The 14,328-nt window shown below is 44.1% G+C and overlaps 1 pseudogene; it reads left to right on the top strand.

The window, feature by feature from the left end:
• Positions 1–385: 385 nt before the first annotated feature.
• On the top strand, positions 386–6,624 carry LOC115167200 (cap-specific mRNA (nucleoside-2'-O-)-methyltransferase 2-like; annotated as a pseudogene).
• The last annotated feature ends 7,704 nt before the right edge of the window (positions 6,625–14,328 follow it).

The following is a 14,328-nucleotide window of genomic DNA, read 5'->3' as shown; positions in this document are numbered from 1 at the left end:
ATCCCAGTGAGTAGTAGATTTGTGCCAGTACAGAGGGATAGGCCAATCAGTGAGTTTTACTTCAGTAAGGTTAGCTTCTTAGCATTCATAGTAATGGTTATCAACTGTACTGCAGAAATGGGAAGTAAATCACAGAAAATATAGGTTGTGGTGGCAACTGCAGAGAAGTATTTGGGTATATGAGATTTAACTTCAGAAGTGTTACAGGGTGTGTTGAGGGGCGGTGTCCCATCTTCCCAGGCTGTTGGCCTGAAGTAGGATCAGAGAGAATTAAAGTAGTGGAATAAGGTGATGGGTTTAAATGAGTATGAAGTTAGTTGATGGGGTAATAAAAAATATGTTTTTATTTTTTTCTCATTCCCCTTTCAATCTCGTGTCCTAAAGTGTAATGGAGCTATAGTTCATTTGGGGGCGGTAATGCAACATATTGGATGCCAACCGCCGTTAAACCTCACCGAAGAAGAATAAGATTATTATTATTATTTTTTTTTTTTTAATATTCCGGGGGTACATATGTCTCACTCTCGGAACAAACCACACACAGCTGCAGTGAAGTGTCTGCTGAGAAGGCAGCTGTGCTGAGCTAAAGAGGATGTTAGCTGATTTGTCATTTGCTAGGTAGGAATCAGAGTTGTGTAGTTAACGACCATGGAACAAAGTTAGTATTATTACCGGCGGTAAACGTGTTAAAGTTACAAACTAAAGGTAACGACCGTAAGCGTTGTAATCGTGTGCCTGTTATGGAAGTGTTTGTACAGTAAACAATCAAGGTATAGTAGCTAGTTAATGTTATTCAGAGGTGGAGATGTTCCTTGACGCTAGAGAAACTAGCGTAGCTAGATAACGAAATTCGTTAAGGCCTAAAAGGCGACCCGTAGTTTCCTGTTTAGCAACCTGTACTATGCCGCTGCACCTGCAAGGAGAGGGACACACATGTGCTGTTAGCAACTCACAGAATCATGTCCTGGCCCGTGTGATGTGTCACCACAAGGGGTGTTTGACCATTTAAACAACGTGCTAAGTTATGTATCCCTTAAATATGTATTATAGCCAGCAATACCATTTAAATAAATGATTTCGCTTACTTGTTTCGCCTTTAGGCACATTGTATGAAATGCCTAACGTTTAGCTAGCTTTATTTAGTAGTAGGAGGTTAGCTAGCTAGTCAGTCAGGTGTAGCAAGCTGACCTGCCTGCTTGCTGTGGGTGCGTTCGTAAATTCGCTCTGGCGATCTAATTACTCCGATTTCAGAGCACTCTCGTCGGAGTGTGCCAGAGCGCAGAATAAGTGAAGTTACGAACGCTCAACACCCGTTGAATCAAATCAAATCAAATGTATTTATATAGCCCTTCGTACATCAGCTGAAATCTCAAAGTGCTGTACAGAAACCCAGCCTAAAACCCCAAACAGCAAGCAATGCATGTGAAAGAAGCACGGTGGCTGGGAAAAACTCCCTAGGAAAAACTCCTGAGAAAGGCCAAAAACCTAGGAAGAAACCTAGAGAGGAACCAGGCTATGAGGGGTGGCCAGTCCTCTTCTGGCTGTGCCGGGTGGATATTATAACAGAACATGGTCAAGATGTTAAAATGTTCGTAAATGACCAGCATGGTCAAATAATAATAATCATAGTAATTGTCGAGGGTGCAACAAGCACGTCCGGTGAACAGGTCAGGGTTCCGTAGCCGCAGGCAGAACAGTTGAAACTGGAGCAGCAGCATGGCCAGGTGGACTGGGGACAGCAAGGAGTCATCATGCCAGGTAGTCCTGAGGCATGGTCCTAGGGCTCAGGTCCTCCGAGAGAAAGAAAGAAAGAGAGAAAGAGAGAATTAGAGAGAGCATATTTACATTCACACAGGACACCGGATAAGACAAGAGAATACTCCAGATGTAACAGACTGACCCTAGCCCCCCGACACATAAACTACTGCAGCATAAATACTGGAGGCTGAGACAGGAGGGATCAGAAGACACTGTGGCCCCATCCGATGATACCCCCGGACAGGGCCAAACAGGCAGGATATAACCCCACCCACTTTGCCAAAGCACAGCCCCCACACCACTAGAGGGATATCTACAACCACCAACTTACCGTCCGAAGACAAGGCCGAGTATAGCCTACAAAGATCTCCGCCACGGCACAACCCAAGGGGGGGGCGCCAACCCAGACAGGAAGACCACGTCAGTGGCTCAACCTACTCAAGTGACGCACCCCTCCCATGGACGGCATGGAAGAACACCAGTAAGTCAGTGACTCAGCCCCTGTAAAAGGGTTAGAGGCAGAGAATCCCAGTGGGAAGAGGGGAACCGACAAGGCAGAGACAGCAAGGGCGGTTCGTTGCTCCAGCCTTTCCGTTCACCTTCACACTCCTGGGCCAGACTATACTTAATCATAGGACCTACTGAAGAGATAAGTCTTCAGTAAAGACTTAAAGGTTGAGACTGAGTCTGCGTCTCTCACATGGGTAGGCAGACCATTCCATAAAAATGGAGCTCTATAGGAGAAAGCCCTACCTCCAGCCGTTTGCTTAGAAATTCTAGGGACAATTAGGAGGCCTGCGTCTTGTGACCGTAGCGTACGTGTAGGTATGTACGGCAGGACCAAATCGGAAAGATAGGTAGGAGCAAGCCCATGTAATGCTTTGTAGGTTAGCAGTAAAACCTTGAAATCAGCCCTTGCCTTAACAGGAAGCCAGTGTAGGGAGGCTAGCACTGGAGTAATATGATCAAATTTTTTGGTTCTAGTCAGGATTCTAGCAGCCGTATTTAGCACTAACTGAAGTTTGTTTAGTGCTTTATCCGGGTAGCCGGAAAGTAGAGCATTGCAGTAGTCGAGCCTAAAAGTAACAAAAACATGGATTAATTTTTCTGCGTAATTTTTGGACAGAAAGTTTCGTGGCCGGTGTATGGCCGGTGTCAAACGGCAAAAAAAACGTGATTCAATTGTTGCCAGCAGCACAGTTAGTCACCAAAGCTCTGAATAATATGAAAACAGCCTAACCAGTGTGGTGTTCTCTCATTTGTGTCTGGAAGTAGCTAGACAACGTTAGCCAGCTCACTTGGGTGATTGACTGCGGTTGTGAGGTCAGAACGCTCAGATCAACTACTCTTTGGCCGGAGCGTCCAAACGCTACAAGAGTGAACACTCTGAATTTACAAACACACCCTGTTGCTTGAGATTTTTTTTAAACCTTTAACTAGGGAAGGCAGTTAAGAACAAATTCTTATTTACTTATGACTGCCTAGGAATAGTGGGTTAACTGCCTTATTCAGGGGTAGAACAACAGATTTGTACCTTGTCAGCTCAGGGATTTGATCCACCAACCTTTCTGTTACTGGCCCAACACTCTAACCACTAGGCTACCTGCCGCCCCAGAAAATGATTATTGTACACTGCCAAATGCTCATTTAACATAAGGCATGGCCTACTATTCCATCATAGTTAAATCACATTAACAACAATGCAGCTGGACATACGAATCAGTAATCAACCACTGTCCATGCATAGAGTGACTGCAGTAGTTACGCAGAGCTGGGACCGGGCATTAATGCATATAAACTAAAAGGTCAACAAATACGGGTGTAAATAAAATACATTTGCCTGATATAGTCTACATTATGCAGGGCACGTATGCAGGCATTGCATAGTGTTGTGGATGTCATCAAATCACATAGTTTTTTTTGCTGCAGGGCGTCCAGTGGAGAGGATGAGTTGGGGCCGTGGAGCGAGGAGGAAAGCTGGCAGGCAGCAGCCCACCGATGTGGAAGCCTTTGACCCGGAAGTGGTTGCGGAGGTCAGAGAACTCTTCAATAAAGTCTGGACATACGTCAAACCGGCCAATGGGGAGTGGTGTATCCCTGACCCCAGCGAAGCACTGAGACACCCGGCCCAGGACCACGTCCTCCTGCAGACCCTGAAGACGTCACTAAATGAGGTGAAGAACCGGCTTAGCGATAAGGATCTGGAAGTCTGGCACCAACATACCAATTCCATCAACCGTGCCGGGAAGGTCATTGGTACTGTGCGAACACTGTTCATCTGTGTGAGGCTCCAGGGGCTTTCGTTGCCGCTCTGAACCACTACCTTAAAACCAGCCAGCACACGCGCTACTGTGACTGGAGTTGGGCAGCCAACACACTCAACCCCTATCACGAGGCCAACGGAGGGGGCACCACCATCACAGACAACCGCCTCATTGCCAACACGCTGCCCTGGTGGTTCTTTGGCTTGGACAACACAGGAGACATCATGAGCCAGAGGCACCTGCTGGATCTGAAGGGCTTTGTGGGTAACATGCGCAGTATTGACGGGGTGACTGCAGACGGGAGCTTTGACTGCCAGGGGAACCCCGATGAGCAGGAGGCCCTGGTGTCATCGCTGCACTACTGCGAGGCTGCGGCCGCACTCTTCCTTCTGGGCCCAGGCGGCTCGTTTGTACTGAAGATGTTCACTCTGTACGAGCACTCCTCCGTCTGCCTGCTCTACCTGTTAAACTGCTGCTTCCGCTCCGTCAGCGTCTTCAAACCGGCCACCAGCAAAGCAGGGAACTCTGAGGTGTACGTCGTCTGTCTTCACTACGATGGTAAGAAGGCTGTGAGGTCCCTGCTGTCCAAGCTGATCCGTCACTTTGGGCCGGACCTGGCTGTCTGGGAGGCCCTATTCCCCAGCAAGCTCCTCCCACAGTCGTTCATGGCGCAACATGAGCAGGCGTGCTCCTACTTCCATGCCCTACAGACAGGGATGATTGGGGAAAACCTGAAATTGTTTGAGGGCCTGAATGAGAAACGGAGGCAACGACTGGAAAACATCAGGGACTGCACTGCTCAGGAGTACCTCAGCGCTTCCAGGTAAGAGTGGCAAATGTGCAAAGTTAATTAAAGTATATGGCGAAGCCTATAGCATGATAAAAGTTTGCTCATGGCCTTTGACCATTAGTTAGACATTATAAAGTGCTAGGATAATAATTATCTACAATTTCAGAATAATTTGATGAGTATAATATGAGATATTCAGTGACTGATGGCCACATCCTGGATTTAGTTTTGGTGGATCTGTCATTTACTATCAGTGAATTGTTTAATACAAACTTCTGCAAAAAAATGTCAAGCCAGGCTTGAGCTGTTCTTCCTATTCCTGTGCGTAGGTGAGTTCTCTGCCACGGGCTCGCTGGTTGTCTCGTAGCACAGTGGCCCCAACGTGTTGCAGCGTTACGGGTCGGAGGCCCCTGGGCAAGAAGAATCAGATGGGCTCCTTTAACCAGCGGAGGTTAGCTGCAGGCCCTGGGCTGGAAGGAGCGTGTTGGGAAGGGCCGCTACGCTGCCTGGGTGGAAGGGCACGGCCCGAGGGCATGGGGGCATGCAGTGTGCTGGCAGGGCTGCTGGCAGAATATCATATGGACACCTGGTTTGTGATAGTGGGGGCGGCCCTCCCTGTAGTCAGGAACTCACCATTCTGTGATGGGGGTCTGTTGAACCACCTCAATGAAGCATTGGAGCAGGCTGCCCTAGGCTCAGGCATGGACAGGTCAGCTGCCTGGACTCTGGTCCCTCCCTGTAGCTCCTGCCCAATGGTTGGTACCACCTCCATCCTCTCAGAGGTGGCAGCCCTATGTGACATCACTCCCTGCAATGGCAAGGGAAACAGAAAGTGCCTAGTCTTTGGCAGAGCATCGTGGTGGGGGGATTGTGAGGAGCAGGCTGTGGGGTTGACGCTGGAGTTCCGTTCGGAACCCTCGTTACCACCTACAGCCCACATCACTCTGCATGACGGGGAGCCGCAGTATCAGAGAGACCTGCTGGCCTGCGTCCTGCTCTCCCTGCACCACATGGGACCTGGCGACGCCCTCCTCCTGCCCATCCTCTCTGCCTTTACTTGCATAACCGCGGCAACCGTCCTTTGCCTCCACCTGTCCTTCCGCTCCATCACCTTCAGGTGTCCTTCTCCTCCAGGTGCTGCGGGGGCAGTGCTGGTATGTGTGGGGTTCTGGCCAGAGGCTGCCGCTCGACTCCTTCCCCACCTCGGTGACCTACAGGAGCGTATAGGCTGCCAGGCCAGGGGGGAGGAGGACACTGACAGTCTGCCTCATGTTGGCCAGAGACAGGTACTGCAGTTTGTTCCCATGGAGGAGCTGCTCAAAGGAGAGCTGACAGAGTTCCTGTGGACCATGAGGCTTAGCTGGGGTCAACAGAGGGGCTCTGGGTGTCTCGGGTGGATTGTACCATAACCTGGCCTGAAAACAAGCACTGACTAGCTAATTTATCTAGCCCCTACCCCATCAGTGTTGACAGATGTGAAGGAAGTGGATGGATGGAAGCTCCCCCTAAACTTAATCCCATCTGGTCCCTTCAGATCTGTATCACAGAAGTGGGATGGGGTTGTTTTTGGACCTTGCAACTTTCATTATTTAATAAGGGCACATTTGGTCCCTGTTTTGATGAAAATTAGAGACAAGCAATGCGGTGAAGTAAATCTATTTGATATCTTTTGATTGGTGCTGTGATTATTTTTTTTTATGATTGTCAACAGTTAATCTGTTCAAATCAGGACAACATTTAGTCACATTTCCCTGGGTCTCTGATCTAATGTATTTTTAGGACAGCACAATAACTCATGTATTGCTGATTCAAGTTATTTGAAGTAAAAAAGACTTTTCATATTAGTTTCACTATTAAATAAAAACATTATCATGCAGTTTGTTAGGACTTAAAAAGCCTTTTTTGTGTCATTTTCCTGACACTGTCTAACCAGAAGTGACTAAATACAGTAGATTGCGTGACTGTGTTTTTACCTGGGGACTGCTGTGAAGGCTAGGAGAGCATACGCTGTTTCACTCTGCAGGGGTTTGAAGAAAATCTAGTCTTGCCTCTACGGCATCTATACTTAGACCCCATTTACACCTGGTGTTAAACTAAAAATGAATACCTGAATATGTAGGATCTGATAATGTCCACCGCACAGCTGGCCTTGAAATGTCTCATATCTGTGTAGTCTGCATCCAGTAGACCAGTAGAACAGGTAGCCTATGTGGTCAGATACTTTATTGAAGAAAATGGTTGGACCGAAATGTTGTGCTTTGGGTTTTGGGAACATGTTGTGCAAGCCAATGTGTCCACGAAATCTGTTTTATATATATACTTTTGTATTGGTTTTGTACATAGTTTTTCAAAGGCAAACAAAACATTACATTTTTTATATGTATGTGCTGTTGAATATTTCAAGCGATTATTTTTTTTGGTGCAGGTGGTGTTCCCTCAATAAAAAAATATTGACTTCACTGAATTCTTACCTCGTTTGGCCTTACTTTAGTCTTCTTTAGTGAACAGAAACGGAGGAGAGTTTGATTATTTATTTTCAAGATATTCACAACAAATGCCTGGAACACAGCCATTTGTGAAAACCAAGAAAAGTCTTCATTAGCAGAAGCTGTCAGGACAATCCTTATGTCTACTGCGGGAAGAGGGTTTTCAAAGGTTTACCAAAGCGAGTGAGAACTCCCAGGGGTGCTCTGTAATGAACACAAGCTGCTGAAATCAGGATAAAGAAAAATACTGGGAGATGGTTCCTCTTTTTCTTTGTTATGCTCTGAATTTGTTTTTATAAAACCATCCAAAAGCACAATAAAGCAAACTTCTGAGCTACAGCCCTGAGCGTTGTGTCAGTACATGTTATAGGGAGATAATGTTGAACACATTCAGTTTGTCATTTTCACATTCTTCCTCTATCTCACGCTCTGTCTGTTCCCCCTTCTCTTTCTCAGCCCCCCCCCCCCTCCCCCACTACAAACTCATCTCTGTTGATTTCCATAGCTGTGGAGTGGAGGGCTTCAGTGAGTGTAGTGCGATCTAATGAATCGTTTTAATGGAACCATTGAATGATTCCAAGTAGAATCCCTGCTTTTGCTTCGATTAACCAAATCCACTCACCATCTGTGAGTGAGGGTAGAGATGGGGTTTGGAGGGGGGGAGTAGCTGAATCGGCAGCTTTATGTAATATTTGAACAACGAGCATCTCCCCTGGCAAAATTCACATGCCAGCGACTACTAATGAAGGACTGAGCAGATGTCTGGATGAACAGAAAAGGAGAGGGAAACAAGCCACCCTTCTGCAGGTTCACTCAGATCAGAATGTGCGGGTGAGAGAGTGAGGCAACAGCAGAACAGAGAATAGTGTTTGTCTTTTTCTATGTCTGGTTTATCAGAATCTTGCTGTGTGGATGAGGCTAAATGGTGAACCTTATGATGGATGGCTAATGTTCTACAGGGTCACACACACATTCTCACACTTTAAGCACTGACCTGGTATTAGGTCATTACCCACACATTGCCTTTGCTGAATAAATCACAGTTTGAATCACACAAACGTGCACATGCATGCACACAGACACGCAGACCCACTAACAATAGCTTGGAGAGTTTCAAAGGCATCAACTGAACATGGAAAAGCAATGTCCATTTGATTACATTATGTCTGTGTGACCGTGTGAGTTTACTGATTAACTTCTGTCTGTGTAATATACTATAGATTAATTTATGTCACAGAGAGTGAAATAGAGAGTGTGTGTGGGTAAGCGAGATAGATGACAATGAGTTATGATAGGCTTAAATTGGTGAGAGACAGAGAGATTGATCAGGTGATTGGGTGTAATCCCTTTTCAGTGCTCCCAATTTGTTCCTCTGTCACTGCTCTGTTCAATCCCCATCTGTACAAACACACACACACACACACACACACACATATGCTCGTTCATGATACACATATCACAACTGCTGCTACCAGACTCTTAATTACCATTGTTAATAATGCACAATTTAAAAACTTGCCCCCCAATCCCCCCTTCCCTGATACGCACATGTGTACATATATAAATTGTGCCTTACTGTATTATACTTACGCTAAAAAGTTTATTCTGTTCTACTGAGCCAATTACTTTATGTTCATATTCTTCTATTTTATTCTTTCTTATTGTTGTTGCATTGTCAAGAAGGAACCTGCAAGTAAGCATTTTGTTGAACGGTGTATACAGTGTGTATCCTGTACATACGACTAATAAAACGCTAAACTTGAAACACACACACACACACACACACACACACACACACACACACACACACACACACACACACACACACTGGATGTTCTCTATGAACCCTGCCTCTTACACACTGAATGGATGAACCCCTTCCCCTGCCCCCTCTTCTGTGGATGGATGGTCTACACTGGTGGCATGATTCCAGCTACATCACAATCTGTGGAAAGCTTCTCCTTCCATATGTCCCTCCATCCATCCAGGAGTGAATCCAAATAAAGATCAGGGATGTAATCACAACACCAGAGAGAAAGGACAAAGGCCAAAGCTGAAGTGAATGGAGTGGAAAGGCCGTCCTCTTATAATAATAATAATAATTATGTGAGGAATGTGTTGCATTGAAGATGTAGGGGCTTGTGTGGGAAATTACACTCTGCAAATCCCACCCTACGCCCCAGTGATGTCCACCATGCCCCACGTCTGCCGCACAGGTTATACTTGTGTGTCGATGTCAGCCATTGTGTGAAAGGGGGTATTTACTTTCTATGGGATGTCTCCAACCCTGGCTATAATAGCAGACTGACATTGACATGTCATAGTGACAGTGTGTCAGACAGAAATGGTTTACAGTGTCAGGGTTTTCGAATGATAACAGTATCAGCGTGTTTGGGTTTTTGGAATGGTACATGTGTCACAGTGTGTTTCTGTTTGGAAATGATGGATTGGTGAAGTTCTGCATTTTGGGAATGACGGAGTGTGGGGATGACAGCTCTGTTCTGTGGCTGGTATCCCCTGAGACAAACTATCACACTGAGACACATTGGGATGCAGAGACTTGATATAAACACCAAAGAAAAGCACAGTGAAAAGTTGTTTTCTGTTGCAGCAACACAACAACAGGACAGAGAGGCAGTGTTAGAATAATTTGTATGTGTTAGGAAAATGACTTAACTGTTCCACTCTAAAATTATAGAATAGGGTGATATGTTTAAGAATAATGGGAAGATAAAATCAGGATATGGGGAGATCGGTTAGGATTGTAAAACTTTGAGGTGATATTCTTTAGTAGGGGTGTAAACTGAGTGAAGTTGTAGATTAGGTAAAAGAAAAACATTGGAGAGGTTTCAAACCAAGAGGGTCATAAAGGGGAGGGGAGATGAAAGCCTTGAAGAATGTGACAAACTTTATGGTTCTTTGTGGTGAGTGGAAAAGCACTGGTTGTTTGAGAAGGGAGTGGTCTAAAGATAGGAATATGTGTCTGTATTATAAAAGGACTGAGTCCTAATTTTTTACTTTAGAACGGGACTGAGTCCTATTTTTGTACTTTCTCTGAATAAACTGTACAGACCTTTCGCAGAAAGCTGAGTGCTTGCATAATTATTATTAACCCAGTGTCTTACAAACCTTGGGGATTAGTCAAGGCTTATTGATTGTTAATTATTATCATTGGGATTTGAAAATTCCCTTAACAATTGGTCCTTCGAGCAGATCTCATATACTTGTTGACTGTCGTTCCAGGGGACACTGAAAACCGTGCACGGGCGGATGAAACATCCGTAAAAAACAAAGTCCTGCCCTCTAATAATCGAGGGTTCATTTCAGGCCGGTGGTGAACTGGAACACGACAGTAAACGGTGACGAGAGCTAACCAAAATTATACCTCAGCTACAAAGAAAAGGTCAGTAATCTTTATTCATTTGTTAGGGGGTTAAGTAAAAAAATTTTTTTATTTAAATCGCTTAAAAAATGTACTTTGCATTAGTCAAAATAAAGTGGGAAAAGGCTTGATTCTTAAACCAAACGGGATTGAATGGTATCTGGTATAACCATCCATATAATCTAACATAGAGAAAGTCTAATTACAAAAATATCTATGTTAGTGTTGGCGGCACTGGGTCACAGATCTAAGTAAGAAATTTCGAACAGTAAGACCTAAAAGTAAAACTGGTTGCAGTTAGACCTAAAAGTAAGACCTAAAAGTAAAACTGGTTGCAGTAAGACCTAAAAGTAAAACTGGTTGCAGTAAGACCTAAAAGTAAAACTGGTTGCAGTAAGACCTAAAAGTAAAACTGGTTGAAGTACAGTATCTAACAGTAAAACTGGTTGAAGTACAGTATCTAACAGTAAGACCTAACAGTAAAACTGGTTGAAGTACAGTATCTAACAGTAAGACCTAACAGTAAAACTGGTTGAAGTACAGTATCTAACAGTAAGACCTAACAGTAAAACTGGTTGAAGTACAGTATCTAACAGTAAGACCTAACAGTAAAACTGGTTGAAGTACAGTATCTAACAGTAAGACCTAACAGTAAAACTGGTTGAAGTACAGTATCTAACAGTAAGACCTAACAGTAAAACTGGTTGAAGTACAGTAGCCGGAAAACGTAATATGATAACAGTAGAGCACACACATAGATTGTGAGATTTGGAGCTAATATTGAGACCTAAACGATAACTGGTCAATAATATATTAGACGGAAAATGTAATATAGAAGGCGAAATATAATAATAAAAAATGATTAGAAAGTAGGTCAGGGACATAATTTGTATGAATACAGATCGCCTGTCGAAATACATTTTAGAGGGGATAATCGAGATCTACCGGAGGCACGCAAAATAGGTCTGATTATTCCAAACAGGAGGAAGGAGGTTACACCCATAGAAAGTGAGAATGCATATTAGAAAATAAATGTAGTAATTGAGTAAGTACACACATATTGTGAGTATAAGCATAACAGTAATTGAATAAACATGGTTGGTAAATCCTCAAAGGAGGACCAGGAATTAACCGGGAACGAGAGCTATATGCAGTCTGATGATAAGAGGAATGTGTATAATGGTCCGAAATGGAGAAAGAAATACGGGTTTATGGGGCGTCTAGATGTGGACAAGCTGGAGGTTATAATAAAACAGATGCATGAAACCTGTGGTAATAACATCCAGGGACAACAAGCAGAAGTTTTGGATACAGCCAGGGTGTGGCTGTCAGAGGCCCAGAATAGAGTAGAAGGTAATAATAAAATGGAAAGTGAAAAGAAGGGAGAGCCAAGTAGGATTAGAGAGAGCAAGCCATAGCCAGGGAGAGGAAAGAAGAGCCAGAACCAAGAGAGTCTAACCTTAAAAAGCGACTAGCACCGTATAATAAGCCAGGGCTGAGGGAGGTTCAATCAGATTGGGAGGAGGATCAGTGTCCTCTCATAGAGCTTCCTAATCCTAGGGCAGGCGAAGCTGATCAATCAGATACCTTACAAGTGTATCGACCCTGGACTCAGAGAGATGTAGCAAGAGCAGTTGAGGGAATAGTACATCCAAAAACAGGAATAGAAGGGTTTAGGAGAGATATGGAGGGACTGACCGAGAGTTTTAAACTAAATTCAGGAGAATTGGAAAGGGCTGTCCGACAGATAGTGGGGAAAGACTGGGCAGCAGTGAAGGGAGCCTGGGTTCCAGGGCAAGGAGGAGAACCGGTTTTACCATGGGCAGGAGATGGGGATTATGCAGACAAATTGACACAGCTTGTAATAATCTTAGGGACTATTACCATAGACATGCAGACTTTTCAAAGATACAGAGTGTAACCAAGGGGATGGGGAAACTGTTAGCCAGTATTTAGAGAGACTGAGATGTGTTCAATGCTAATAGTGGACTGGTAGATCCTAGACAGGGAGATGACGGACCTTACCACCAACAGTTAAAAATAGCCTTCTTGAGTGGTATGAAGCCTGAAATTTGCCAAATCATAAAAGAGACTCTGATAGGGTGGGGAACAGCCACATTGGCTGAAGTAAAGAGGTATGCCATGACCATGAGCATAATGGCAAGGAAAAGAAAAGTAAGAAAGAATAAACAGGAGCAGAAAATTTGATCGCCACTCTTGGGGAAATTGCAGGAAAGAGCAGGAACAATTTTAAAAAGAAAGGGGGAAACAGGGGGAGTAGAAAGTGGATAGAACCCAAGGAGAGAAAGTGCTACAACTGCAATAAAACAGGCCACATGGCAGAGGATTGTAAGGCCCCACCAAGGAACAGTAGACAGAGACAGTTTAGGGATAGACAGAAGAGGGAACGTAGGCGAATGAGAGAGTGAGAGGAGTCCGAGGAAGAGGAAGAACAGGCATGACTAGATGAGGGGAATGACAGAGAGGATTCAGAGGACACAGACTGTGAAGTGTTGAATTGGCAACCATTGACCTCAGGTTGAGTTCATTTTATTTTACAGGGACAGTGCACATCAATCACAGTTGTGTGTGTCTAATGGCAGAGTATTCCTATCAAACACTTTGAGAGCCTGTTTGAAGACAGACTAAAGGGGTTTTAAGGTTGTAAAGCAAGCTTGGGCTAAACTAGTCAAGGAGTAGGTTAAGTAGGGAAATTTCATAGATTTGAAGTTAAATATTGTATCCAAGGGTAGCGCATGTTCAATTAAGTACACATAACCATTGAGGAAGTTTAATACTAATGATTCATGATTTAAGGGGGTTACAGTGGAATTATTATTAAGTTTTGTTTATAGTCAATGTTTGGGTTTCTGAATTGGTGTAGTATAATGAAATGCTGACCAAGAGGTTTTTTTCTCTAGGAAAATGAGTGCTTCATTGTCTCTCTTAGGAAAGTTTCCTAGAGCCACGATATCTTAAAGGGGTATACACACATGGAATTTTAGAAGTTTTATTTTCTGAGTTTTAAGTAAACTTTAATTTGTCTAAGATAGTAGGAAACACTTCTGTGAAGGAGTGGTATGACTCTTGACCTCTATCATGGCGTTCCTTTGTGGTCTGATCAGCCTCATGGGAGGGCCATTTGGATAGTGAATTTATAGCAATTTGTAAGTGTGAAGCTCACTCTAAGGGAACGGATGAAATTAGCAATGGCAACAGAAAGGCAGATGAAGAAGCGAAGAAGGCAGACCTTAAACCACAGACTCCCACACAGCAATATTTGAAAGAGGAAGTGAGCATAGATAAAACCCTACTAAAAGATAGTCAGTCTAGAGCACCAGTAAAGGAAATTTCTAAATGGGAAAAAATTAGGAGTGGTAAATAAAGATGGTATTTGGTATCAGGGTAATTTACCTATATTACCAAAGTCTCTGTTTAGGTATGCGGCTATGTTGATACATGGGCAGAGCCATGTATCAACGGGGGGATGATGGAAATAATTAGGAAACACTTTGTAGCATACGGAATTAAAAATTACTTTAAAATGTTTTTGTACAAGATGTGTTATATGTGCATAGAATAATCATCAAGGTAGAGGAAGAGCACCACTGGGAGAATAACCCCCAGGTAGAATATCCATTCCAACAA

The sequence above is a fragment of the Salmo trutta genome, chromosome 29 (genome assembly GCF_901001165.1).
Source record: "Salmo trutta chromosome 29, fSalTru1.1, whole genome shotgun sequence".
NCBI lineage: Eukaryota > Metazoa > Chordata > Actinopteri > Salmoniformes > Salmonidae > Salmo > Salmo trutta.
Note: the sequence above shows the minus strand (reverse complement) of the source record. Positions and strands in the feature narration are given on the sequence as shown.